This window comes from Neoarius graeffei, chromosome 3 (genome assembly GCF_027579695.1).
Source record: "Neoarius graeffei isolate fNeoGra1 chromosome 3, fNeoGra1.pri, whole genome shotgun sequence".
NCBI classification, from domain to species: domain Eukaryota; kingdom Metazoa; phylum Chordata; class Actinopteri; order Siluriformes; family Ariidae; genus Neoarius; species Neoarius graeffei.
The window spans coordinates 24,751,264-24,777,990 of NC_083571.1; the positions used below are offsets into that span (position 1 = coordinate 24,751,264).

The following is a 26,727-nucleotide window of genomic DNA, read 5'->3' on the forward strand; positions in this document are numbered from 1 at the left end:
CGTCCTTTAACTGGCCGTAACAGCAGGTCTTGGCGTCATTTTTTCCTCTCCTTTGAGTTAAACCTACAAACAGTGTTTTCTGAGCTTTATGATACCTTATACCATGTTTTCGAGGAAAGTGCTAATTCTATCGGCAATTATGCTTGACCCCCTTTTTTTTTATATATAATGGGAGAATTTTATCACTTTTTTTAATCACTATCTATAGGCTAGCCTTATGGATGTCTCAAGAACTCAGATCTGTTTTAGTTTTAGGCTACATTGCTGTTTATATAACATGGCTAACCTATGTTTTTTTTTCTTTTTTCTCCTACCTCACACTAAAGCATAGAGGTGATGGTCTTTGTATTAGATAATTGGGCTTGTGTCAGATCCCAGATTATGTGCACACCAGTGCTGATGTCACGGATTACTAAGAGCAGGGCTCTCAAGTCTCACGCATTGAGCGTGACAGTCACGCTTTTCGGTCTTTTGTCACGCACTCCCGCCACACATTGTATTTCTCATGTTGAAAAAAAATTATAATATAAATTTCTCTGGCGCGCCGCTATCGCTATGGAAATGGCAGGAAACAAGCACGTCTCCCATGAGTCGAGCCTGCCACTTACCAGCCAATCAAATAAAGGAAAAGGGCGGGGCTACACAATAGTCAATCAGAAGCACTATTGTATCTGGGTCGATAACAGCTCCACTTGTTCACAGGCAATAACAGACGCTGGTCAGTAATAATAACAGTGACACTAACGTGTGTTTAAAGTGCTGATGACACGAACATGACTCTATGCAATTTCTTAAATAAACTATACAACATGGCAAACATGTTAGATTTCTGTTATAATTACGTGAAAAGAAGCTGTTGTTATGCGAATATCCAACTTTTAATTGCACAGCGCAAGAAAACTGGGTCCGTGGCTCGCGGCCATGCTGTGACGTCAGCGGAAGAACACGCTGCGGTTCACTGGCTGTTCTACTCAATGGAAATGGCGCATGAAAACGCCGGTCTACTTGGCAGCTGGCATCACAGTTCTGAACAAAAGAACAACCAAATACTGGTACTTTAAGCAGTGATCATGATGGCATGATTTTATCTGATTTTAAATAAATGAGATTGATAATAATGTGAATGTTCACAACTAGTACATACAAACTCTGCAGCTTCTCATTCAGCAGCTGCGTCATACTCCGCAAAAACATCAGCAAGAACCTACAATATAAATGGAAATGCAATACACTAAGCTCAAATGACTTTTGGAAAGTATAATTTCTAAATTTTTTCTACATATTCTTGAAGTCGGTCATCGGGGTACTTTCTACCGTTCCCTAACAACGCATGGCAAAGGGTAAAGTGTAGTGTTGCTACGAGTACTTGCTAAAGCCTCCGGTGGAAGATCCTCGATGTGCTGATAAGACATACAGTTCTATATAACACACAAGTGTCACGATAATCACAAAACAGATGCAAATTGTTAAAATACCTAATTTTTAAGCAATCATGTGTTGATCTCTTCCGAATAGAATCTATGATAGCCTACCCTCTTTACCCTTTGCCTCTCGTTGCTAGGCGGCAGTTACATGAAAGCCGCAAGCTTTCACAAGCAAATACATGACTGATATCACGCCGACTTTATGATTACATTTATGATTATCATGAATGTGTACTCTATGATGTGTACTCTATGAGCGCTCTGGAGCGAGTCACTTCCAAGATGGCCACGCAGACTGCAGTGTTACTATTTTTAGCATCATGTCGGAGCACTCTATAGCTCTACGTACCTTTATCTTGTCGTTTCTCAACACATGTTCTGACAGGAGGACTGTCTTTGGAGGAGTCGCCTTGTCCCAGGCGACTGCTGGATCCGGCGTAGCTACTAGTAGACCCCCTCCGGAATACTGTAGGCACTGCTGATGGTAGCAACACACGTTTGTGCTGAACTGCACACCCAAGAGATTCTTTTAAGCTGGGAAGGGTGTCAAAACAATCCAAATCGAAGTGTTCAGAGCACAGGAGAGATGTTGGTGAGGGCTCCCACTTGTCACGAGTGCGCCTGACTTGCTTCACCCACTTCGCATGCAGCTCGGGATCTCTGGGAAACTTGAATAAACTTACTCCATCCTTGTGGGTTTTGGAGCAAAAGCCGGCAACACAACGCGAAGGCATAATAACTATATATATATATATATATATATATATATATATATATATATATTAGTGCTGTCAAAAATGTCGCGTTATTAACGCGTTAACTTGACTCAATTTTAACGGCGATAATTTTTTTATCGCGAGATTAACGCTCTGTGACATGATGCCAGGCCCCGCACAGCCAGAGTCCTCTGCCCTCCCCCGAAGAGCCATGGTGCTCGGCTGGTTTCGTTTTCCCATCGGCGGCTCCAGCCCCACTTTGCAGTGGCTGTGACGTGTTATGCTCTGCAATAAAAAAAAAAAAACATTGGTACAACCAGTGTTTGAACTATGCCGATATTTTCGGGGGGGTCCCTTATTTTCCCTTGGGGGGGTGCTTGCGCTTGTCTCAGAGCGCGGCTCTCCATCGCGCGCTCACTTCGGATATGCAAATGCTTCCCGTTACACATGATTGCTATGTCAATAAACATCATTTTGCCAATATTTTAGAGACCCCCCAACATTTCCCAAATCATGTTTTCAAGGGATCTCATGTCTGTTTCAGGGGATCTCGGATCCCCCGAGTACCCCCGTAGTTCGAACGGTGAGTAAGCCCATTCACTTTTTTATGCTGATAAGAGAATTACAATGGCTTTTCATGTGACAAAAATGTGCGATTAAATTGCGATTAATCGCGAGTTAACTACGACAGTCGCGACATTAATCGCAATTAAATATTTTAATCGCTTGACAGCACTAATATATATATATATATATATATATATATATAAAATTTATAATGCATAATAATAATACTAATAATGATAAACTGAACACCTGTCGCATCAACAACAAACTGGTAAGTGAGGAGGAAGATTCTTTCGCTGACGTCATATAGCCCCTCCTCCTCATTCGTCTCCTGGGTGCTGCAGCCCTGTCAAATTTGCCCAAATAGCCGCGTTTTTTTTATCATAACTTGTAAAATAGGCGCCTTCGTGAATTAATATATGGATCATCGGGAATTACTTTTTATGTTATAAAACATCGCCAAAGATGTCAAAAACATGTCATCAGACCTTTAAAGCAGCATGTGAATACCAGTAAGAGTGAAGTTTTTTTTTAAATTTGTCATTAGTTATGAAAGACCCGTTTGTGAAAGATTAAGTTTGTATTGTTCCAGCAGGCAGCACTGGCCTTTCTGGTCAGAGCTGTGGAGTATGCCATGGATAAACTCCTGTTGGAAGATGCTCTCCTGAAGCATGCGAGATTTATTGATGTGCAGCTGAGGGCTGAGTGTGGGGTTGAAGATGTCCTCTACTTTCTAGACAGGCAAGGGTTTTCACATAATGACTACATATTTTTAAGTTTAATGGTCATGATCACAAAACAAATCTGTCTCTCACTGCATTCTAATCAGTCTTGTACACATTGTGCTCTTTTTAAGATACCAGGAACTCCTTCCTTTTCATGACCCAAAGGAACAGGACCAAATAAGCAGTGGCGTGCACAGACATTTTGGGGAGCAAGTGCTCTGGGGGGAAAAAAGAGCACTTTTTTGCGCATGTGGAACACATTATTATAAAAGTCTGAGATTTAACCCTCCTCTTGTGTTCGGGTCGCCACTGACCCGTTTTAGTTTTTAAAGGTGTAAAACAACCACTTAATGTTAATTTATTACATCAAGGCTTTTTGACTTTGCCAGGAATCTCTAGTTGAACAAAATAGAAAAAGAAATTTTTGTTTTCCTAAATCTGAAAATGGTCTAGCAAAAAATATAATACTTATGTGCAGTTGTTTCTGTATGCGACGGGCTACTTCATGACAAAATAATTACAGCTTGGGGTACAATTACAGCTCGCGCTCAATGGGGCGAGGACGGGACACAGAAGGAAGGGGAGAGAGAGAGAGAGAGAGAGAGAGAGAGAAGAGGAGAGAAGAGTAGACGCCATCTGCTGTCCTGCTCCCGGAACAGCCGCCAAATGATCCTCCGCCAGCTCCACTGCCTGATCCAGCGACGCCGGGCAGTGGCACTGGACCCACTCCGCGGTTCCTGCGGGTAAGCGAGCAACGAACTGTTCCAGCACCACCTGGTCGATGATCCCCTCGGCATCACGGTCTTCAGCCCTCAGCCACCACCAGCAGGCGTCCCGGAGCTGCTGGCCGAACGCGAACGGCCGGCCGACTTCCTCCAAGCGCAGAGCGCGGAAGCGCTGTTGCTTGGGAGTGCGCCCCACGCGCTGGAGGATGGCCCGGCGGAGGTCCGCGCAGGCCAGCCGGCGGTCGGCGGGGAGCTGTAGCGCGGCCAGCTGTGCCTCTCCCGTTAGGAGGGGGAGGAGGCGCACCGCGCGCTGCTCCATCGGCCACCCCGAGGCTTCTGCGACCTGTTCAAATAGCGTGATGAATGTCTCGGGGTCGTCCTGCGGGCCCATCTTGGTGATGGTGAGGGGAGACGGGCCCGCGGCCGGAGCGCTGGTGGACCCCGCCGACGCGAGGAGGTGCCAGAATGCCTCGCGGTCTTCCTGCTGGGCCAGCACCAGGGCTTCAAAGCGCCGCTCTTGTTCCTTCCGGAGGGTGACGAGCGCCTGGTGCTGGCTTTGCTGGGCCGTGGCGAGGGTGTGGACCAGGTCGGCGAACGGGGAGGACTCCATGGGGCTGATCGGTGGGTGCTCCACTCTGGATCCCGGGTTTCGGCACCACTGTAACGGTTCGCTACGTGTGGGCGGAGCACAGAGGACGGCAGGACAGAGATCAGGTGCACACAGAGGCTTTATTGCCGCACTTTTCAGTCTGACAATAGACAGATTCCAAACACACCGAGACACACACTAGCGTCTCGTCCAGGGATGATCTCCTCTGCTCTCGATCTCCCTCCTTAAATAGGGCACGGTCACTGGGAAGACACACACAAACACAGGTTAATTGCCGTCAGGTGTAGTGATTCTGCCACTTACCTTCCCTGACTCCGCCCTCCTGTCACAGACCGGCGCTTGACCACGCCCCCACTGCCACAACCCCTTAATCACCATTGCTTCCAGGTTTGCTATTTGCTATGAGTGGTAGCACCTGTCTGGGTTCCAGCTATGGGTTAAATAGTACATCACCAATACGGCACTGGCAGCAGTGCACTTTTTGGTGCAATGTGGCAGATGAACCCAACAGGGTCAATGGCATACCACCAGATGGCATGCAGAAGAGCCACTCAAATGGCCAATGGATGGCATCACTCGGCAAGTCAGTTGTCACTGTGGGACAACTTCCATACTCATCAGGTCTGTGGCACTTTTATGCACCACTTGGCATCAGGTCTGGAGGTCCAGAGAGTCAACACAATGGGGGCACGACATTGTTAGTCTTATCTTACTGTGCAAGGTGCTTCATTAGGAAAGGAGAATAAGTCTGGTGTGCACTGGTGCGGGCTTCTCGCGGCCCATCTGTGTTTCTGTGCATCCTAATGAAGCAGTCATCATCGCTAGCGATGCACAGCCGACAACGATGACAATAACCATGGTCCCACCCACAGCCAGTCACTGTTCACCATGGTCCCACCCACAGCCAATCACTAGTAACCATGGTCCTACCCACAGCCAAACACTAGTAACCATGGTCCCAGCCACAGCCAATCACTGGTAACTATGGTCCCACCCATGTTGGCTGTCCATTGCTAGCAATGATGACTGCTTCATTAGGATGCACAGAAACGCAGATGAGCCGTGAGGCCTGCACCAGAGCAACAGAATCACCCGCAACAGCGGCATAAATGGCTTGGCCAAGCCACCACGGAATGTCTGGACTTGTGAGCTCTCACATGCTATTCTCCTCTCCTAACAACGCGCCTTGCACAGTAAGGTAAGACAAATGATGTCATGGCCCCATCATATTGTCTTTCTGGACCTCCAGACCTGATGCCAAGTTGTGCACAAAAGTGCCACAGGCCTGACGGGTATTGATGTTGCCCCGCAGTGACAACTGACTTGCTGAGTGATGCCATCCATTGGCCATTTGAGTGGCTCTTCCACATGCCATTTGGTGGTGTGCCATTGACCCTGTTGGGTTCATCTGCTGCATTGCACTGAAAAGCGCCCTGCTCCTAGCACCTTATTGGTGATGTACTATTTAAGCCACAGCCAATCACTGATTACCATGGTCCCAGACCACAGACCAATCACTGATCACCATTGTTTGTCCCACCATCTCACCTTTTTGTTCTTCATTTTAAATATTCTTTTAGGAGATATTACATTTTATAATGAGCTTTACTTTAAAAGGTAATTAAAGGTGGGGGGCATCGTGGCTGAGGTGGATAAGGTGCCATACCATAAATCCAGGGACCCGGGTTTGATTCCGACCCGAGGTCATTTCCCGATCCCTCCCCGTCTCTCTCCTGCTCATTTCCTGTCTCTACACTGCCTATCCAATAAAGGTGAAAAAAAGCCCCCCCCCAAAAAAAAAGGTACACAACATGCACTCTTAATACCAACACAGTAATATCTGATCGCTATTTCTGGGAGTGTAATGCTGCATCATCATGATGATCTCATTATCTCTAGCCACTTTATCCTGTTCTACAGGGTCGCAGGAGCCTATCCCAGCTGAGTACAGGCGAAAGGCAGGGCACACCCTGGACAAGCCACCAGGTCATCACAGGGCTGACACACAGACAACCCTTCACACTCTCATTCACACCTACGGTCAATTTAGAGTCACCAGTTAACCTAACCTGCATGTCTTTGGACTGTGGGGGAAACTGGAGCACCTGGAGGAAACCCACAGGGAGGATACACAAACTCCATACAGAAAGGCCCTCGCTGGCCACGGGGCTTGAACCCAGACCTTCTTGCTGTGAGGCGACAGCGCTAACCACTACACCACCGTGCCACCCCGTCATCATGATGTTCATCTAAATATAGTGCAAACGCCATCCAAGCATAAAATACCACCATGGCACTCTGTCTGTCATGACTGAACCCCAAATGGCTCAATGTGGATTTGGGAATCACAGCCAGCTTGGCGTCACATCACATCACCCTGTGGTTGATTATTTTCCAATAATGGAACATCCTGAAGTGTTTTATTCCTCTTATATCACTGCAATTTGCCAAGGATTATATAATATAATATATAATATTGTTATATTTTATATAATAATTATATATTATAATTATAATATATAATTATAAAATATAATTATATAATTATTTATTATAATTATATATTATAATATATAATTATATAATTTTATAATCAATATAAAATTAGATCATACTGACTGTACAGCTGCTGCCAGCACCTTTGATCTAAAGGTGGGGCTATTAAATATTATATCTCTTACATCTAAAGCGCTAATGGTTAATGAACTCATTACTGATCAGGAGTTTAATGTACTGTGTTTAACAGAAACATGGATTGTGGCACGGTGGTGTAGTGGTTAGTGCTGTCGCCTCACAGCAAGAAGGTCCTGGGTTTGAGCCCCGGGGCCGGCGAGGGCCTTTCTGTGTGGAGTTTGCATGTTGTCCGTGTGGGTTTCCCCCAAAGACATGCAGGTTAGGTTAACTGGTGACTCTAAATTGACTGTAGGTGTGAATGATTGTCTATGTGTCAGCCCTGTGATGACCTGGTGACTTGTCCAGGGTGTACCCGGCCTTTCGCCCGTAGTCAGCTGGGATAGGCTCCAGCTTGCCTGCGACCCTGTAGAAGGATAAAGCGGCTAGAGATGATGAGATGGATTAAGCCAAATGAATATATAGCATTAAATGAAGCGAGTCCTCCTGGATACAGTTATATACACCAGCCTCCTCTAACTGGCAGAGGAGGAGGCATCGCGGTTATTTATAACGATTATCTAGGTGTAACACAAAAACCTGGTTATAAATTTAATACATTTGAAGTTCTTCATACTCATATAATGTATGTAGCCTCGAAAAATAAGTCTACCCAGTTAATTCCATTGCTTATTATTTACAGGCCCCCGGGGCCATATTCTGAGTTTCTTTCTGAATTTGCAGATTTTATCTCAGATCTGGTTATTTCCTTAGACAAAGCTTTAGTTGTCGGAGATTTTAATATTCACTTCGATAACCCAGAAGACCCTTTAAAAACAGCGTTTGTGTCCATCTTAGACTCAGTCGGGATTAAGCAGAATGTCATAGGACCAACCCATAATGGTGGTCACACCCTTGATCTAATACTAACATTCAGATTAAACGTAGATAATATAGTCATACTTCCACAGTCTGAAGTTATCTCAGATCATTGTCTCATCTCATTCAAGATATGTCTGAGTAATAATATATGCACCTCACCACGCTACTGTATTAAACGTACTTTCATGTCAACTACTGCACAGAGCTTTATAAATGATCTCCCAGAGCTGTCAACTTTGATTGGGTCACTATCAGCCCCTGCAGAACTTGATCAGGCAACTGAATGCTTAGAGTCAACATTCCGCCATACTTTAGATAATGTAGCTCCTCTAAAAAGGAGAATGGTCAGAGACAAAAAAATTAGCACCCTGGTATAATGATGACACTCGCACATTAAAACAGACCACTCGAAAATTGGAACGTAAATGGCGCCAAACAAAATTGGTAGTGTTCAAATTAGCTTGGAAGGAAGTTTGTGCTAAGTTTGTTAGCTTCCTGAAGTATAGAAAAGCTCTTAGTGCTGCGAGATCAACATATTTCTCCTCCCTAAAAGAAGATAACAAAAATAATCCTAGATTCCTATTTAATACTGTAGCAAAATTAACCAGGAATAAGTCCACTATCAACACATGCACACCTGCAGTATGTAGTAGCAACGACTTCATGAATTTTTTTAATGACAAAATTGAGAATATCCGACAAAAAATTCAAACTACTAATTTAAGGTTAGACAATGAAAGTGACCTTGTAGTTAACAATATAACTGTATCAGATCATCAGTTAGAATGTTTTACTCCCCTAAAAGAAGCTGAATTACTTTCATTAATCTCTACATCAAAAGCCTCAACTTGCGTACTAGATCCCTTACCGACACATCTATTCAAACAGATAATGCCTGGAGTAATTGAACCGCTTCTAAAAATAATAAATTCTTCTCTTATGATTGGCTATGTAGCCAAATCCTTTAAACTAGCAGTTATCAAACCCCTGATTAAAAAACCTGACCTTGATCCCTGTCAGCTGTCCAATTATCGGCCAATATCAAACCTCCCCTTTATCTCCAAGATCCTTGAAAAAGCTGTGGCACAGCAGTTATGCTCATATTTACATAGGAATAACATCCATGAAATGTATCAGTCAGGATTTAGACCTCATCATAGCACAGAGACAGCACTGGTTAAAGTAGTAAACGACCTACTGTAGGCGTCTGATCAGGGCTGTGTCTCGCTACTTGTGTTGCTTGACCTTAGTGCAGCATTTGATACCATTGATCATTCCATTCTTCTGGATAGACTAGAAAATGTTGTGGGAGTTAAGGGAATGGCCCTCTCCTGGCTCAGGTCTTATCTAACTGATCGTTATCAGTATGTTGATATAAATGGTGATATTTCTAGACGTACCGAGGTAAAGTTTGGTGTTCCACAAGGTTCTGTCTTGGGTCCACTGCTTTTTTCTCTATATATGTTACCTCTGGGCAATATTATTCGTAAACATTGTATTAGTTTCCACTGTTATGCTGATGACACACAGTTGTATGTCTCTGCAAAACCTGATGAGAGACACCAGCTTAATAGAATTGAGGAATGTGTTAAGGACATTAGACACTGGATGCTTATTAATTTCCTTCTGCTTAACTCTGACAAGACTGAAGTACTTGTGCTAGGACCACATACAGCTAGAAGTAAGTTTTCTGATTACACAGTGACTCTGGATGGCCTTTCTGTTTCTTCACGTGCAGCAGTAAAAGACCTCGGAGTGATTATTGACCCCAGTCTTTCATTCGAAACTCACATTGATAACATCACCTGGATGGCTTTCTTTCATCTCAGAAATATTGCAAAGATAAGAAATTTAATGTCATTGCATGATGCAGAAAAACCAGTCCATGCTTTCGTTACCTCCAGGTTGGATTATTGTAATGCCTTACTGTCTGGATGTTCCAATAAGTGCATAAACAAGCTCCAGTTAGTTCAAAATGCAGCAGCAAGAGTCCTTACTAGAACTAGAAAATATGACCACATCACGCCTGTCTTATCCACACTGCATTGGCTCCCAATCAAATTTCGTATTGATTATAAAATACTACTATTGACCTTTAAAGCACTAAATGGTCTCGCACCACAGTACCTGAGTGAACTTCTGCTCCTTTATGACCCGCCACGCCTACTTAGATCAAAAGGTGCAGGCTATCTGCTGGTACCTCGTATAGTGAAGGCTACATCAGGGGGCAGAGCCTTTTCTTACAAAGCCCCACAGTTATGGAACAGCCTTCCAAGTAATGTTCGGGAATCAGAAACAGTCTCAGCATTTAAGTCTAGGCTGAAAACATACCTGTTTAGTCAAGCCTTTTGTTAATGGTGTTTATGAGGTAAAGGAGTAGATCTGGAAGGTCCTCAGACATAGAGTGTTTTGGTAAACTGGGATGTATGGATGCTGTCAGTCCCCACTCGCTTGCTCACTCGAGTTTGTTGACGGTGTAGTGGCTGGCTGCTTTATGTCCCGGGGCTCCCTCATGCCTGTGTTACCTTCTGGCTCTCTCCTTTTAGTTATGCTGTCATGGTTAGTTGCCGGAGTCCCTGCTTGTACTCGGTGCAATATGTATACTGCTCCTACTTATTCAGGTGACATTGGGCATACCTAACAACCTGTGTTTTCTTTCCCTCCCCCCCACCCCAAATCTGTCCCTCTGAGTTACATGGAGTCAACAGGAAATCTTTTGGTGGAGACCTCGACTGGCTATCGTAGCCTGCAGGGAATCGGCCGTCAGACATTCTGTCGCATGTCCCAGACCCGGTGAAATGTAACTGAATTGTCTTGGCCAGCCCTAAGGGTCCCATCTGCATCTCATCATTGCTGAGGAGTGTGCTCCCATCACCCAATCAAGCATCCAGCCAGAGCAGGTCATGCTATTTTTTACCATATTAACATGCCATTGTTGTGTGTTATGCCTGATGTAAAGACTCTCGTCTCTGCGAGCCTACCACACAGATTTAATACTTGTCATTTTTAGGGCATACCTAACAACCTGTGTTTTCTTTCTCTCTCTCTGTCTCTCCCCCCCCCAATCTGTCCCTCTGAGTTACATGTTGATCCTGGGATTGAGATGCTGGCCTCTTCTGCCCCTCGGACCTGCTTGATCCATCCTGGTACCCTGTGTCTGGTCGGAGTTTTATCGCACCGCTCCTGTGAAGGACGGCCCCATGAGGACAGTTGAGGGGTATACCTGTTAAAACTGTTAATATTATAGTCAGGCTGTCTGTTGTTGCCCAAATGAGGATGGGTTCCCTTTTGAGTCTGGTTCCTCTCGAGGTTTCTTCCTCATGTCGTCTGAGGGAGTTTTTCCTTGCCACCGTCGCCACAGGCTTGCTCATTAGGGATAGATTAGGGATAAAATTAGCTCATGTTTTAAGTCGTTCAAATTCTGTAAAGCTGCTTTGCGACAATGTTTATTGTTAAAAGCGCTATACAAATAAACTTGATTTGATTTGATATATGCAAAAAAAAACTTTAAATAATTGGCTGCAAAGGGATTTAACACTGTTTGGTAGAACAATATTAACCAAGGTTGAATCATTATCTAGATTAGGGCAATTCCATGTAAATGTAAACCTCACCATGCAAAAATAAAGCAACATGTAATACATCAAAACCACTCCCAGAGATCTCACCTAGGCCTGTATTTTACAGATGTGAACAAGCTGAACCAATTTGTAACCAACCTAATATGTCACTGTCAGTCTTTCTTTCTTATAATGTAAAACCCAAGCTAAAATCAACTTTGATCATGTACAATTCTATATTATTGCCACAAGCCACAGAAATGTATGCTAAAATCCACAAAACAGCAAAACAATAGCCATCCTAAATATTATTTAAGAACTTTGATAGTTTTAGCTGATATTTAGAGAGTTTTTCAAAGGGTTATGGTGGTTAAATTGCTGATTTTCTAAACATATGCCATGTCTATTTCAGAAGCGTCACATCCATAACGGAATTTCGTCACATCCATAACGCTGACTTTTCCTTCCGAAACTCTGCATGAAATACAAAATATTTTAAACAAAGATTTTTTAATATTCACCTTGGACCCCTCTATCAAATGGATATCTCCATTTCGACATTAGGTTTACGATTTCACAGAGTTTGATAAAAATGTACAGTCACCCAAGAAAAGTGATACTTTTTCTGTCACATCCATAACGCATCTTTTATTGGCATTTTCTGGCATGCCCGAGATGTACTATGGGAATTGTTCTTGTTCTATCACTTCTCCAGTATGGTACAGCCTTAAAATATGCAACACCTGTTTAAATACTGGGAGACAATAAAACATGCACTGGGTCATTTGTTGCCATTTTGAGTTCAAGTGTCACGTCCATAACGCTGGAATTGCCCATTAATCTATCCAGCGTACTCCTTAGCTATCCCACCAAGAATTGTAAAAGAAAAGAATAGAACTCGGGAGGCACGGTGGTGTAGTGGGTAGCGCTGTCGCCTCACAGCAAGAAGGTCCGGGTTCGAGCCCTGTGGCCGGTGAGGGCCTTTCTGTGTGGAGTTTGCATGTTGTGTCCGTGTGGGTTTCCTCCGGGTGCTCTGGTTTCCCCCACAGTCCAAAGACATGCAGGTTAGGTTAACTGGTGACTCTAAATTGACCGTAAGTGTGAATGGTTGTCTATGTGTCAGCCCTGTGATGACCTGGTGGCTTGTCCAGGGTGTACCCCGCCTTTCTCCCATAGTCAGCTGGGATAGGCTCCAGCTTGCCTGTGACCCTGTAGAAGGATAAAGTGGCTAGAGATAATGAGATGAATAGAACTCATTTTAATTTCATATGGAAAAATAAACACCACTACATCAGAAATGGAGATTTGATAAAGGACTATGAGGATGGTGGCATAAAAGCAATTGACTTTGAAATTATGAATGGAATGTTAAAGATCAAATGGATCTGTTCCTTCTTAAGAAATGATGAGATATGGTTCTCGCTGCCTTCTCTTGTTTTCAACAAAGTTGGAGGTATTGAGTTTCAATTAGTATGTGATTTTGAAATATCCAAACTGCCCAAAAAACTCTCTCAATTTCACCAACAGGCTCTGTTATATTGGAAAATGATGTTCAAACATAATTTTAGCCCCCATAATGTGCCATTGTGGAATAATAGGGTGATATTGAGTCAGAGGAGGTCTATGTTAATGGAAGACTGGATGGCAAAACAAATTTGGTCTGTTATGCATATTTTGGATGGAAATGGAAACATTCTTGAGCTAAATGATTTTAATGCTAAATATAGTATGAGTTGCTCCAGTGAGACCTATAGGAAAGTCACACAAAATATCCCAAGAGCCTTTATCCAATTGTTTAAGAATAATATTTTGAACATACCAACTCCAAATTTACACAAAGTAAAGATAGATGGTCTGGATTTAGTAAACGAAAAATGTAACAAATTTTTAAGGCAGTACTTAGTAAACACTTTATCTCCAAGTATAACAAAAAGCTCACTCATTCTGAAAGATTATAACAATTCTGATTTATTATCTATTCGAACAAGACAGGGTTTCCCATACATAGACCATTGTGTGGCGCAGCGCCACACAATGGATTCCTATCGCCACACAATCAGACTCGCGATTTTGAAAATAAAAAAATTCCGTTGCGTATCGTTCCGTTCATTCATAGTGCTCTTTCTTCTCGTTCACGCGCGTGCGCGCACACACCCGCACACACAGAGACAGAAAGACAGAGAGGCATGTACACAGGCCTGCTGTTGCGCATATACCTGGACTGCAAGTAGTCCTGTTAGGCTAATTAAAAATAACGCAGCCTTCCCGATTCGCCTTCCGACCCCTTATTTTAAAAGGTAGCCTACGTCGTGCTCGTGATGAGCTTTATCATAGCCTTCTTGGCTTACAGGAAACGGACATCCCTGAGTCAGGCTATAAACCAATTTCGATGCATACAGTAGCAGCTTGACGCGAGGAACCGGCCTTATTGCATTATCCCGTTTATCCCGCTTCAGCATTCATGCAAGTTATTAATAATGGCTTGACATTCACAATAAATAAGGATTTCCCACTAGCCCAAATAAAATGTTATACTCGCGGGGATGCCTAGTTGATGCTATCTGAAGCATAAAATTTGAATATTTTAAGAAACATCTTTATTAGCTTTACTGGCAAAGTAGAATTGCGAGCGGGATTTCTCAGCTATGAATAGGGCAAGCACATAGAAATTCAGTATTCCTTTGTATATTTTTTTGATGTAATAGAAATTTTTAGTGCTTTGATGATGAAGAAAATGTACTTTTTTATCCATAGATTAAAACAGACCTCAGGAATAGGCTCCAAGGGGAACACCTGGCAGCCTGCTTACAAATCTCCATAAATGGTCCCGAACCCAATGACTTCCCTTACGATAGGGCACTTGAGTTTTTTTTCAGGAAGCCACGCAGAATTAAATGTTTTGATAGGGCATGCAGGCTTTGCACCAATTAGGGTAATGCGTTTTGATTATTGTTAGTTGCCTTGGTGTTACAGGGATGCAAACACAACCATGGTCAACAGAGTGAGGTAGCGTGGCGACGCAGACCCCCCACACACACACACAATATCAGTCAGACAACAGTTTCAACAAAACAGAACATTTATTAATTACTATTATTTATTAATTCAGTTCCCAATCCATCTTCAGTTCCCCACCCCAAAGTCAGTCCATCTTTACTCCTTTTTCTTCCTTTTCTTTGCCACTTCCTGAAGTTTGTGTAGTGCCTTGGATGTATGCACCATGAAGTCATAACACACACATGGGTTACACATTACCATTTGATCACTCGATGTTCTAAAATAGCAGCTAGTCGGGTGCTAACGGTTAGCATTTTAACTAAGCCAGACAGCCACAAGCTTTAATAAGACCAATTCTTGCACGTATAGAACGGTATTACGGCACTTAAATATTATCTAGGAACAAAAAACAAGAGTCATTAACCCGTGTAGACACTACGTTGAGAACATATACAGTCATCATGCAACTCCTCAAATAACATTACGTTTTTCAGGCGTTTTTTACCCCAAGGATAGGTCATGGCTAATATGGTTAGATGAAGGAGGCTAGGTTACGAGAGACAAAGTTAAAAAATATATATATATATACGGTATCTTGAAGAGAACTTGTTCCATGTTGATGGAAACAAAGGGTTTGGGATATGCAAGCTTGCTCAAAAGCAGCCTTCAGGTGAAATACATTATTTAAAGAGGTGCAAAGAGCAGCTTCAGAGGTTCCACTGAGAGTTGAACTCAGACCACTGGATTCAGAGTCCAGAGTGCTAACCATTACACCATGGAACCAAGACACAGCTGCAAGATTGTTTTTACCATCAAATTACTGCCATATAACTGACCTCGCTCTGGCAAAAAATTTAGCACCCACTTGGCCAAAGGTGTACACAAACCACCAATCCCGATACCCGGGAATGAATCAGGGACCTTCAGTCTTACGCTCTCCCTACCGAGCTATTTCAGCATGCCCTACAGGGTTTAACTCATGGCTTCTTCCATGCAGTCGGATACAGCCTTTGGCCCTTGTGAAATGTATGCAGCAAGCAGAAATTTGTTTTTGAGATCACATTCCATTATATTACATTATAGGCATTAAGCAGATGCACAACATCAACTCATCAGACTTGGAGGTAGACCGCCAGATTCAAGCTGCCACCAAAGCCTTCGGTGCTTTACAAAAGCAACTATGGTCTCGCCATGACATCAAGAGAACCAGCAAGTTGAAAGTATACAACGCCGCAGTCTTATCACCTCTGCTTTACGCCAACGAATGTATGAGGCTCTACGGTAAACACTTCAAGTATCTGACCAGGCTACAACTGCGACACCTGCATCAAATCCTCAAAATAAGATGGCAGGACAAGGTCCCCGATGTAGAAGTCCTCAGGCGAGCCAAAACAGTAAGCGTGGAAACACTTATCACAGCCTCCCAACTTCGTTGGGCTGGACACGTCTGGCGCACGCTTGACACGCGACTACCCGAAGCCGTTTTCTACGGAGAACTGAGCCTAGGAAAGAGGCTGACAGAAACAAGGAGGACAGAAACTGAGGTACAAAGAGGTTTGGAAGAGGAACATGAAGAATGCCCTCATTATCGATCAGTCTTTTAAAACTACCTAATTTCCTGACATGGGATCCTTGGCCTGCTTCTCCTTCTTTTGACGCATGTTTCAGGAAGCAGATGTTGCTTTATTGTTCAGTGTGAGCAATTGGGTGGAGGTTGGTGAGAAGTGGTTCTTCAGAGCACATGGTGGCTTTTGGACCACCATGTTGAAGAAGGGAAGTAGGTGTGCATCCTTCTTTCACATTGTTAAAGCTATCCATGCTGACTTTGCTCAGTAGATAGAATACGTTTTTGAGACTGGATGTCGGGATTTTCATCCCCCTGTGTAAATACTGTATGTGAGTGGGTCGAACTGTGGGCTTCAAAACAATAATCAAGAGAAAAGACATCTGTTCAAGGCAAAGTCACTGCCTCGTCACTATTTAGTGAAGCACCTCAGCAGCCATGACATTTTTTTTTCTTTGTCCAGTTAGCTCAGTTGGTTAGAGTGTGGTGCTAATAACACTAAGGTCACAGGTTCAATCCCTGTACTGGCCAGTTCTCTCCTTTACAGGTCCTGTTGTTGTCAGGACAGGGGAAGCCTTTTTCTGTTGAGGGAAATGTTCTGCAAAACAAGAGCTTCTCTGGTTGTTTTGCAAAATGTCAATCGATTCCTTGTATCTGGATGTGCCATTGAAATACAGTAACTCAACTGATTGCAGGACGCAGGAAATTCAAATACACGCATGAGATTGCCTCAAAGAGAAGCACTAATGAATCTCGTAAAAATCAGTGCTCCTTTTTCAATTCATCTAATTGTGCTTCATTTTGAAAGTAACTTTAATTTCATAAACTCTAAAAGGTATCTTTAGTTGCTTGAATCACTCAAAACCACTCCAAAACATAGCAATTACCGAAGGATCCAGGAAGGTAGTAGCCATTGTTAGGGTATGATACACAGATAGATGGTCTTTTTCTTTGTATTTTCTCTTCTCTTATTCACCACTAAATAATACAGTCATTAGCTAACTGCTTTTCCAGAAAGTCCATAGTGAGAATTCACCAGTTGACCACTATTTCATTCTGAGGGGACTGACTCAGGTGTTTTTCATTTAAAGTGCACAGGATCTGATCAGAACTTGAGCTCGTTCACAGCCCAACCCACACAATCCAATCTGGCAACAGAGGGTACAATGGATGGTCCATCACACCATGTGAGCAGACCAAGTGAGTTAAACATTGATGGGCAGTTATCACTCTGATTTGGTTCTAGGGGCACAGCCAATTATGCTTTCCATCCATCCATTATCTGTAACCATTTATCTTGTACAGGGTCGCAAGCAAGGTGGGGCCTATTCCAGCTGACTATGGGCGAGAGGCAGGGCACACCCTGGACAAGTCACCAGATCATCACAGGGCTAACACATAAAGACAAACAACCATTCACACCTACAGTCAATTTAGACCCACCAATTAACCTAACCTGCATGTCTTCAGGGGAAAACAGAGCACCCAGAGGAAACCCACACAGGCACAGGAAGAACATGCATACTCCACACAGAAAGGCCCCCATCAGCCACTGGGCTCAAACCCAGAACATGCTGGCTGTGAGGCGACAGCGTTAACCACTACACGACTGTGCCACCGCCAACTGTTCTAATGCTCCCCGAGCCACCATGTTGCACCCAAATCCAGACCTATAGTGCCCAATATCATTGAAGCTGTGATGGTACTGGAATAAACCTCAGATCCAAAATTGCAGAAGTGGACCATACCTATCTTGAAGAGAACTTGTTCCATGTTGATGGAAACAAAGGGTTTGGGATATGCAAGCTTGCTCAAAAGCAGCCTTCAGGTGAAATACATTATTTAAAGAGGTGCAAAGAGCAGCTTCAGAGGTTCCACTGAGAGTTGAACTCAGACCACTGGATTCAGAGTCCAGAGTGCTAACCATTACACCATGGAACCAAGACACAGCTAAAAGATTGTTTTTACCATCAAATTACTGCCATATAACTGACCTCGCTCTGGCAAAAAATTTAGCACCCACTTGGCCAAAGGTGTACACAAACCACCAATCCCGATACCCGGGAATGAATCAGGGACCTTCAGTCTTACGCTCTCCCTACTGAGCTATTTCAGCATGCCCTACAGGGTTTAACTCATGGCTTCTTCCATGCAGTCGGATACAGCCTTTGGCCCTTGTGAAATGTATGCAGCAAGCAGAAATTTGTTTTTGAGATCACATTCCATTATATTACATTATAGGCATTAAGCAGATGCACAACATCAACTCATCAGACTTGGAGGTAGACCGCCAGATTCAAGCTGCCACCAAAGCCTTCGGTGCTTTACAAAAGCAACTATGGTCTCGCCATGACATCAAGAGAACCAGCAAGTTGAAAGTATACAACGCCGCAGTCTTATCACCTCTGCTTTACGCCAACGAATGTATGAGGCTCTACGGTAAACACTTCAAGTATCTGACCAGGCTACAACTGCGATACCTGCATCAAATCCTCAAAATAAGATGGCAGGACAAGGTCCCCGATGTAGAAGTCCTCAGGCGAGCCAAAACAGTAAGCGTGGAAACACTTATCACAGCCTCCCAACTTCGTTGGGCTGGACACGTCTGGCGCACGCTTGACACGCGACTACCCGAAGCCGTTTTCTACGGAGAACTGAGCCTAGGAAAGAGGCTGACAGAAACAAGGAGGACAGAAACTGAGGTACAAAGACGTTTGGAAGAGGAACATGAAGAATGCCCTCATTATCGATCAGTCTTTTAAAACTACCTAATTTCCTGACATGGGATCCTTGGCCTGCTTCTCCTTCTTTTGACGCATGTTTCAGGAAGCAGATGTTGCTTTATTGTTCAGTGTGAGCAATTGGGTGGAGGTTGGTGAGAAGTGGTTCTTCAGAGCACATGGTGGCTTTTGGACCACCATGTTGAAGAAGGGAAGTAGGTGTGCATCCTTCTTTCACATTGTTAAAGCTATCCATGCTGACTTTGCTCAGTAGATAGAATACGTTTTTGAGACTGGATGTCGGGATTTTCATCCCCCTGTGTAAATACTGTATGTGAGTGGGTCGAACTGTGGGCTTCAAAACAATAATCAAGAGAAAAGACATCTGTTCAAGGCCAAGTCACTGCCTCGTCACTATTTAGTGAAGCACCTCAGCAGCCATGACATTTTTTTTCTTTGGCCAGTTAGCTCAGTTGGTTAGAGTGTGGTGCTAATAACACCAAGGTCACAGGTTCAATCCCTGTACTGGCCAGTTCTCTCCTTTACAGGTCCTGTTGTTGTCAGGACAGGGGAAGCCTTTTTCTGTTGAGGGAAATGTTCTGCAAAACAAGAGCTTCTCTGGTTGCTTTGCAAAATGTCAATCGATTCCTTGTATCTGGATGTGCCATTGAAATACAGTAACTCAACTGATTGCAGGACGCAGGAAATTCAAATACACGCATGAGATTGCCTCAAAGAGAAGCACTAATGAATCTCGTAAAAATCAGTGCTCCTTTTTCAATTCATCTAATTGTGCTTCATTTTGAAAGTAACTTTAATTTCATAAACTCTAAAAGGTATCTTTAGTTGCTTGAATCACTCAAAACCACTCCAAAACATAGCAATTACCGAAGGATCCAGGAAGGTAGTAGCCAATGTTAGGGTATGATAGACAGATAGATGGTCTTTTTCTTTGTATTTTCTCTTCTCTTATTCACCACTAAATAATACAGTCATTAGCTAACTGCTTTTCCAGAAAGTCCATAGTGAGAATTCACCAGTTGACCACTATTTCATTCTGAGCGGACTGACTCAGGTGTTTTTCATTTAAAGTGCACAGGATCTGATCAGAACTTGAGCTCGTTCACAGCCCAACCCACACAATCCAATCTGGCAACAGAGGGTACAATGGATGGTCCATTACACCATGTGAGCAGACCAAGTGAGTTAAACATTGATGGGCAGTTATCACTCTGATTTGGTTCTAGGGGCACAGCCAATTATGCTTTCCATCCATCCATCCATCCATTATCTGTAACCACTTATCTTGTACAGGGTCGCAAGCAAGGTGGGGCCTATTCCAGCTGACTATGGGCGAGAGGCAGGGCACACCCTGGACAAGTCACCAGATCATCACAGGGCTAACACATAAAGACAAACAACCATTCACACCTACAGTCAATTTAGACCCACCAATTAACCTAACCTGCATGTCTTCAGGGGAAAACAGAGCACCCAGAGGAAACCCACACAGGCACAGGAAGAACATGCATACTCCACACAGAAAGGCCCCCATCAGCCACTGGGCTCAAACCCAGAACATGCTGGCTGTGAGGCGACAGCGTTAACCACTACACGACTGTGCCACCGCCAACTGTTCTAATGCTCCCCGAGCCACCATGTTGCACCCAAATCCAGACCTATAGTGTCCAATATCATTGAAGCTGTGATGGTACTGGAATAAACCTCAGATCCAAAATTGCAGAAGTGGACCATACCTATCTTGAAGAGAACTTGTTCCATGTTGATGGAAACAAAGGGTTTGGGATATGCAAGCTTGCTCAAAAGCAGCCTTCAGGTGAAATACATTATTTAAAGAGGTGCAAAGAGCAGCTTCAGAGGTTCCACTGAGAGTTGAACTCAGACCACTGAATTCAGAGTCCAGAGTGCTAACCATTACACCATGGAACCAAGACACAGCTAAAAGATTGTTTTTACCATCAAATTACTGCCATATAACTGACCTCGCTCTGGCAAAAAATTTAGCACCCACTTGGCCAAAGGTGTACACAAACCACCAATCCCGATACCCGGGAATGAATCAGGGACCTTCAGTCTTACGCTCTCCCTACTGAGCTATTTCAGCATGCCCTACAGGGTTTAACTCATGGCTTCTTCCATGCAGTCGGATACAGCCTTTGGCCCTTGTGAAATGTATGCAGCAAGCAGAAATTTGTTTTTGAGATCACATTCCTTTATATTACATTATAGGCATTAAGCAGATGCACAACATCAACTCATCAGACTTGGAGGTAGACCGCCAGATTCAAGCTGCCACCAAAGCCTTCGGTGCTTTACAAAAGCAACTATGGTCTCGCCATGACATCAAGAGAACCAGCAAGTTGAAAGTATACAACGCCGCAGTCTTATCACCTCTGCTTTACGCCAACGAATGTATGAGGCTCTACGGTAAACACTTCAAGTATCTGACCAGGCTACAACTGCGATACCTGCATCAAATCCTCAAAATAAGATGGCAGGACAAGGTCCCCGATGTAGAAGTCCTCAGGCGAGCCAAAACAGTAAGCGTGGAAACACTTATCACAGCCTCCCAACTTCGTTGGGCTGGACACGTCTGGCACACGCTTGACACGCGACTACCCGAAGCCGTTTTCTACGGAGAACTGAGCCTAGGAAAGAGGCTGACAGAAACAAGGAGGACAGAAACTGAGGTACAAAGACGTTTGGAAGAGGAACATGAAGAATGCCCTCATTATCGATCAGTCTTTTAAAACTACCTAATTTCCTGACATGGGATCCTTGGCCTGCTTCTCCTTCTTTTGACGCATGTTTCAGGAAGCAGATGTTGCTTTATTGTTCAGTGTGAGCAATTGGGTGGAGGTTGGTGAGAAGTGGTTCTTCAGAGCACATGGTGGCTTTTGGACCACCATGTTGAAGAAGGGAAGTAGGTGTGCATCCTTCTTTCACATTGTTAAAGCTATCCATGCTGACTTTGCTCAGTAGATAGAATACGTTTTTGAGACTGGATGTCGGGATTTTCATCCCCCTGTGTAAATACTGTATGTGAGTGGGTCAAACTGTGGGCTTCAAAACAATAATCAAGAGAAAAGACATCTGTTCAAGGCAAAGTCACTGCCTCGTCACTATTTATTGAAGCACCACAGCAGCCATGACATTTTTTTTTTCTCTTTGGCCAGTTAGCTCAGTTGGTTAGAGTGTGGTGCTAATAACACCAAGGTCACAGGTTCAATCCCTGTACTGGCCAGTTCTCTCCTTTACAGGTCCTGTTGTTGTCAGGACAGGGGAAGCCTTTTTCTGTTGAGGGAAATGTTCTGCAAAACAAGAGCTTCTCTGGTTGTTTTGCAAAATGTCAATCGATTCCTTGTATCTGGATGTGCCATTGAAATACAGTAACTCAACTGATTGCAGGACGCAGGAAATTCAAATACACGCATGAGATTGCCTCAAAGAGAAGCACTAATGAATCTCGTAAAAATCAGTGCTCCTTTTTCAATTCATCTAATTGTGCTTCATTTTGAAAGTAACTTTAATTTCATAAACTCTAAAAGGTATCTTTAGTTGCTTGAATCACTCAAAACCACTCCAAAACATAGCAATTACCGAAGGATCCAGGAAGGTAGTAGCCATTGTTAGGGTATGATAGACAGATAGATGGTCTTTTTCTTTGTATTTTCTCTTCTCTTATTCACCACTAAATAATACAGTCATTAGCTAACTGCTTTTCCAGAAAGTCCATAGTGAGAATTCACCAGTTGACCACTATTTCATTCTGAGCGGACTGACTCAGGTGTTTTTCATTTAAAGTGCACAGGATCTGATCAGAACTTGAGCTCGTTCACAGCCCAACCCACACAATCCAATCTGGCAACAGAGGGTACAATGGATGGTCCATCACACCATGTGAGCAGACCAAGTGAGTTAAACATTGATGGGCAGTTATCACTCTGATTTGGTTCTAGGGGCACAGACAATTATGCTTTCCATCCATCCATCCATCCATTATCTGTAACCACTTATCTTGTACAGGGTCGCAAGCAAGGTGGGGCCTATTCCAGCTGACTATGGGCGAGAGGCAGGGCACACCCTGGACAAGTCACCAGATCATCACAGGGCTAACACATAAAGACAAACAACCATTCACACCTACAGTCAATTTAGACCCACCAATTAATCTAACCTGCATGTCTTCAGGGGAAAACAGAGCACCCAGAGGAAACCCACACAGGCACAGGAAGAACATGCATACTCCACACAGAAAGGCCCCCTTCAGCCACTGGGCTCAAACCCAGAACATGCTGGCTGTGAGGCGACAGCGTTAACCACTACACGACTGTGCCACCGCCAACTGTTCTAATGCTCCCCGAGCCACCATGTTGCACCCAAATCCAGACCTATAGTGCCCAATATCATTGAAGCTGTGATGGTACTGGAATAAACCTCAGATCCAAAATTGCAGAAGTGGACCATACCTATCTTGAAGAGAACTTGTTCCATGTTGATGGAAACAAAGGGTTTGGGATATGCAAGCTTGCTCAAAAGCAGCCTTCAGGTGAAATACATTATTTAAAGAGGTGCAAAGAGCAGCTTCAGAGGTTCCACTGAGAGTTGAACTCAGACCACTGGATTCAGAGTCCAGAGTGCTAACCATTACACCATGGAACCAAGACACAGCTAAAAGATTGTTTTTACCATCAAATTACTGCCATATAACTGACCTCGCTCTGGCAAAAAATTTAGCACCCACTTGGCCAAAGGTGTACACAAACCACCAATCCCGATACCCGGGAATGAATCAGGGACCTTCAGTCTTACGCTCTCCCTACTGAGCTATTTCAGCATGCCCTACAGGGTTTAACTCATGGCTTCTTCCATGCAGTCGGATACAGCCTTTGGCCCTTGTGAAATGTATGCAGCAAGCAGAAATTTGTTTTTGAGATCACATTCCATTATATTACATTATGGGCATTAAGCAGATGCACAACATCAACTCATCAGACTTGGAGGTAGACCGCCAGATTCAAGCTGCCACCAAAGCCTTCGGTGCTTTACAAAAGCAACTATGGTCTCGCCATGACATCAAGAGAACCAGCAAGTTGAAAGTATACAACGCCGCAGTCTTATCACCTCTGCTTTACGCCAACGAATGTATGAGGCTCTACGGTAAACACTTCAAGTATCTGACCAGGCTACAACTGCGATACCTGCATCAAATCCTCAAAATAAGATGGCAGGACAAGGTCCCCGATGTAGAAGTCCTCAGGCGAGCCAAAACAGTAAGCGTGGAAACACTTATCACAGCCTCCCAACTTCGTTGGGCTGGACACGTCTGGCGCACGCTTGACACGCGACTACCCGAAGCCGTTTTCTACGGAGAACTGAGCCTAGGAAAGAGGCTGACAGAAACAAGGAGGACAAAAACTGAGGTACAAAGACGTTTGGAAGAGGAACATGAAGAATGCCCTCATTATCGATCAGTCTTTTAAAACTACCTAATTTCCTGACATGGGATCCTTGGCCTGCTTCTCCTTCTTTTGACCCATGTTTCAGGAAGCAGATGTTGCTTTATTGTTCAGTGTGAGCAATTGGGTCGAGGTTGGTGAGAAGTGGTTCTTCAGAGCACATGGTGGCTTTTGGACCACCATGTTGAAGAAGGGAAGTAGGTGTGCATCCTTCTTTCACATTGTTAAAGCTATCCATGCTGACTTTGCTCAGTAGATAGAATACGTTTTTGAGACTGGATGTCGGGATTTTCATCCCCCTGTGTAAATACTGTATGTGAGTGGGTCGAACTGTGGGCTTCAAAACAATAATCAAGAGAAAAGACATCTGTTCAAGGCCAAGTCACTGCCTCGTCACTATTTAGTGAAGCACCTCAGCAGCCATGACATTTTTTTTCTTTGTCCAGTTAGCTCAGTTGGTTAGAGTGTGGTGCTAATAACACCAAGGTCACAGGTTCAATCCCTGTACTGGCCAGTTCTCTCCTTTACAGGTCCTGTTGTTGTCAGGACAGGGGAAGCCTTTTTCTGTTGAGGGAAATGTTCTGCAAAACAAGAGCTTCTCTGGTTGTTTTGCAAAATGTCAATCGATTCTTTGTATCTGGATGTGCCATTGAAATACAGTAACTCAACTGATTGCAGGACGCAGGAAATTCAAATACACGCATGAGATTGCCTCAAAGAGAAGCACTAATGAATCTCGTAAAAATCAGTGCTCCTTTTTCAATTCATCTAATTGTGCTTCATTTTGAAACTAACTTTAATTTCATAAACTCTAAAAGGTATCTTTAGTTGCTTGAATCACTCAAAACCACTCCAAAACATAGCAATTACCGAAGGATCCAGGAAGGTAGTAGCCATTGTTAGGGTATGATAGACAGATAGATGGTCTTTTTCTTTGTATTTTCTCTTCTCTTATTCACCACTAAATAATACAGTCATTAGCTAACTGCTTTTCCAGAAAGTCCATAGTGAGAATTCACCAGTTGACCACTATTTCATTCTGAGCAGACTGACTCAGGTGTTTTTCATTTAAAGTGCACAGGATCTGATCAGAACTTGAGCTCGTTCACAGCCCAACCCACACAATCCAATCTGGCAACAGAGGGTACAATGGATGGTCCATCACACCATGTGAGCAGACCAAGTGAGTTAAACATTGATGGGCAGTTATCACTCTGATTTGGTTCTAGGGGCACAGCCAATTATGCTTTCCATCCATCCATCCATCCATTATCTGTAACCACTTATCTTGTACAGGGTCGCAAGCAAGGTGGGGCCTATTCCAGCTGACTATGGGCGAGAGGCAGGGCACACCCTGGACAAGTCACCAGATCATCACAGGGCTAACACATAAAGACAAACAACCATTCACACCTACAGTCAATTTAGACCCACCAATTAACCTAACCTGCATGTCTTCAGGGGAAAACAGAGCACCCAGAGGAAACCCACACAGGCACAGGAAGAACATGCATACTCCACACAGAAAGGCCCCCATCAGCCACTGGGCTCAAACCCAGAACATGCTGGCTGTGAGGCGACAGCGTTAACCACTACACGACTGTGCCACCGCCAACTGTTCTAATGCTCCCCGAGCCACCATGTTGCACCCAAATCCAGACCTATAGTGCCCAATATCATTGAAGCTGTGATGGTACTGGAATAAACCTCAGATCCAAAATTGCAGAAGTGGACCATACCTATCTTGAAGAGAACTTGTTCCATGTTGATGGAAACAAAGGGTTTGGGATATGCAAGCTTGCTCAAAAGCAGCCTTCAGGTGAAATACATTATTTAAAGAGGTGCAAAGAGCAGCTTCAGAGGTTCCACTGAGAGTGGAACTCAGACCACTGGATTCAGCGTCCAGAGTGCTAACCATTACACCATGGAACCAAGACACAGCTGCAAGATTGTTTTTACCATCAAATTACTGCCATATAACTGACCTCGCTCTGGCAAAAAATTTAGCACCCACTTGGCCAAAGGTGTACACAAACCACCAATCCTGATACCCGGGAATGAATCAGGGACCTTCAGTCTTACGCTCTCCCTACTGAGCTATTTCAGCATGCCCTACAGGGTTTAACTCATGGCTTCTTCCATGCAGT

General features: G+C 43.8%; 9 non-coding genes across 9 annotated transcripts; 4 read left to right on the top strand and 5 right to left on the bottom strand.

Moving 5' to 3' along the window:
- Positions 1–15,527: 15,527 nt before the first annotated feature.
- trnaq-cug (transfer RNA glutamine (anticodon CUG)) lies at positions 15,528–15,599 on the bottom strand. The gene has a single exon. It is a non-coding gene; the product is annotated as a tRNA-Gln (tRNA).
- Positions 15,600–16,837: 1,238 nt separating this feature from the next.
- trnai-aau (transfer RNA isoleucine (anticodon AAU)) lies at positions 16,838–16,911 on the top strand. Its single transcript has one exon. It is a non-coding gene; the product is annotated as a tRNA-Ile (tRNA).
- Positions 16,912–18,249: 1,338 nt separating this feature from the next.
- On the bottom strand, positions 18,250–18,321 carry trnaq-cug (transfer RNA glutamine (anticodon CUG)). The gene has a single exon. It is a non-coding gene; the product is annotated as a tRNA-Gln (tRNA).
- Positions 18,322–19,558: 1,237 nt separating this feature from the next.
- trnai-aau (transfer RNA isoleucine (anticodon AAU)) lies at positions 19,559–19,632 on the top strand. The gene has a single exon. It is a non-coding gene; the product is annotated as a tRNA-Ile (tRNA).
- Positions 19,633–20,978: 1,346 nt separating this feature from the next.
- Positions 20,979–21,050, bottom strand: trnaq-cug (transfer RNA glutamine (anticodon CUG)). Its single transcript has one exon. It is a non-coding gene; the product is annotated as a tRNA-Gln (tRNA).
- Positions 21,051–22,291: 1,241 nt separating this feature from the next.
- On the top strand, positions 22,292–22,365 carry trnai-aau (transfer RNA isoleucine (anticodon AAU)). The gene has a single exon. It is a non-coding gene; the product is annotated as a tRNA-Ile (tRNA).
- A 1,346-nt stretch (positions 22,366–23,711) lies between these two features.
- Positions 23,712–23,783, bottom strand: trnaq-cug (transfer RNA glutamine (anticodon CUG)). Its single transcript has one exon. It is a non-coding gene; the product is annotated as a tRNA-Gln (tRNA).
- A 1,237-nt stretch (positions 23,784–25,020) lies between these two features.
- On the top strand, positions 25,021–25,094 carry trnai-aau (transfer RNA isoleucine (anticodon AAU)). The gene has a single exon. It is a non-coding gene; the product is annotated as a tRNA-Ile (tRNA).
- Positions 25,095–26,440: 1,346 nt separating this feature from the next.
- trnaq-cug (transfer RNA glutamine (anticodon CUG)) lies at positions 26,441–26,512 on the bottom strand. The gene has a single exon. It is a non-coding gene; the product is annotated as a tRNA-Gln (tRNA).
- Between the last annotated feature and the right edge of the window lie 215 nt (positions 26,513–26,727).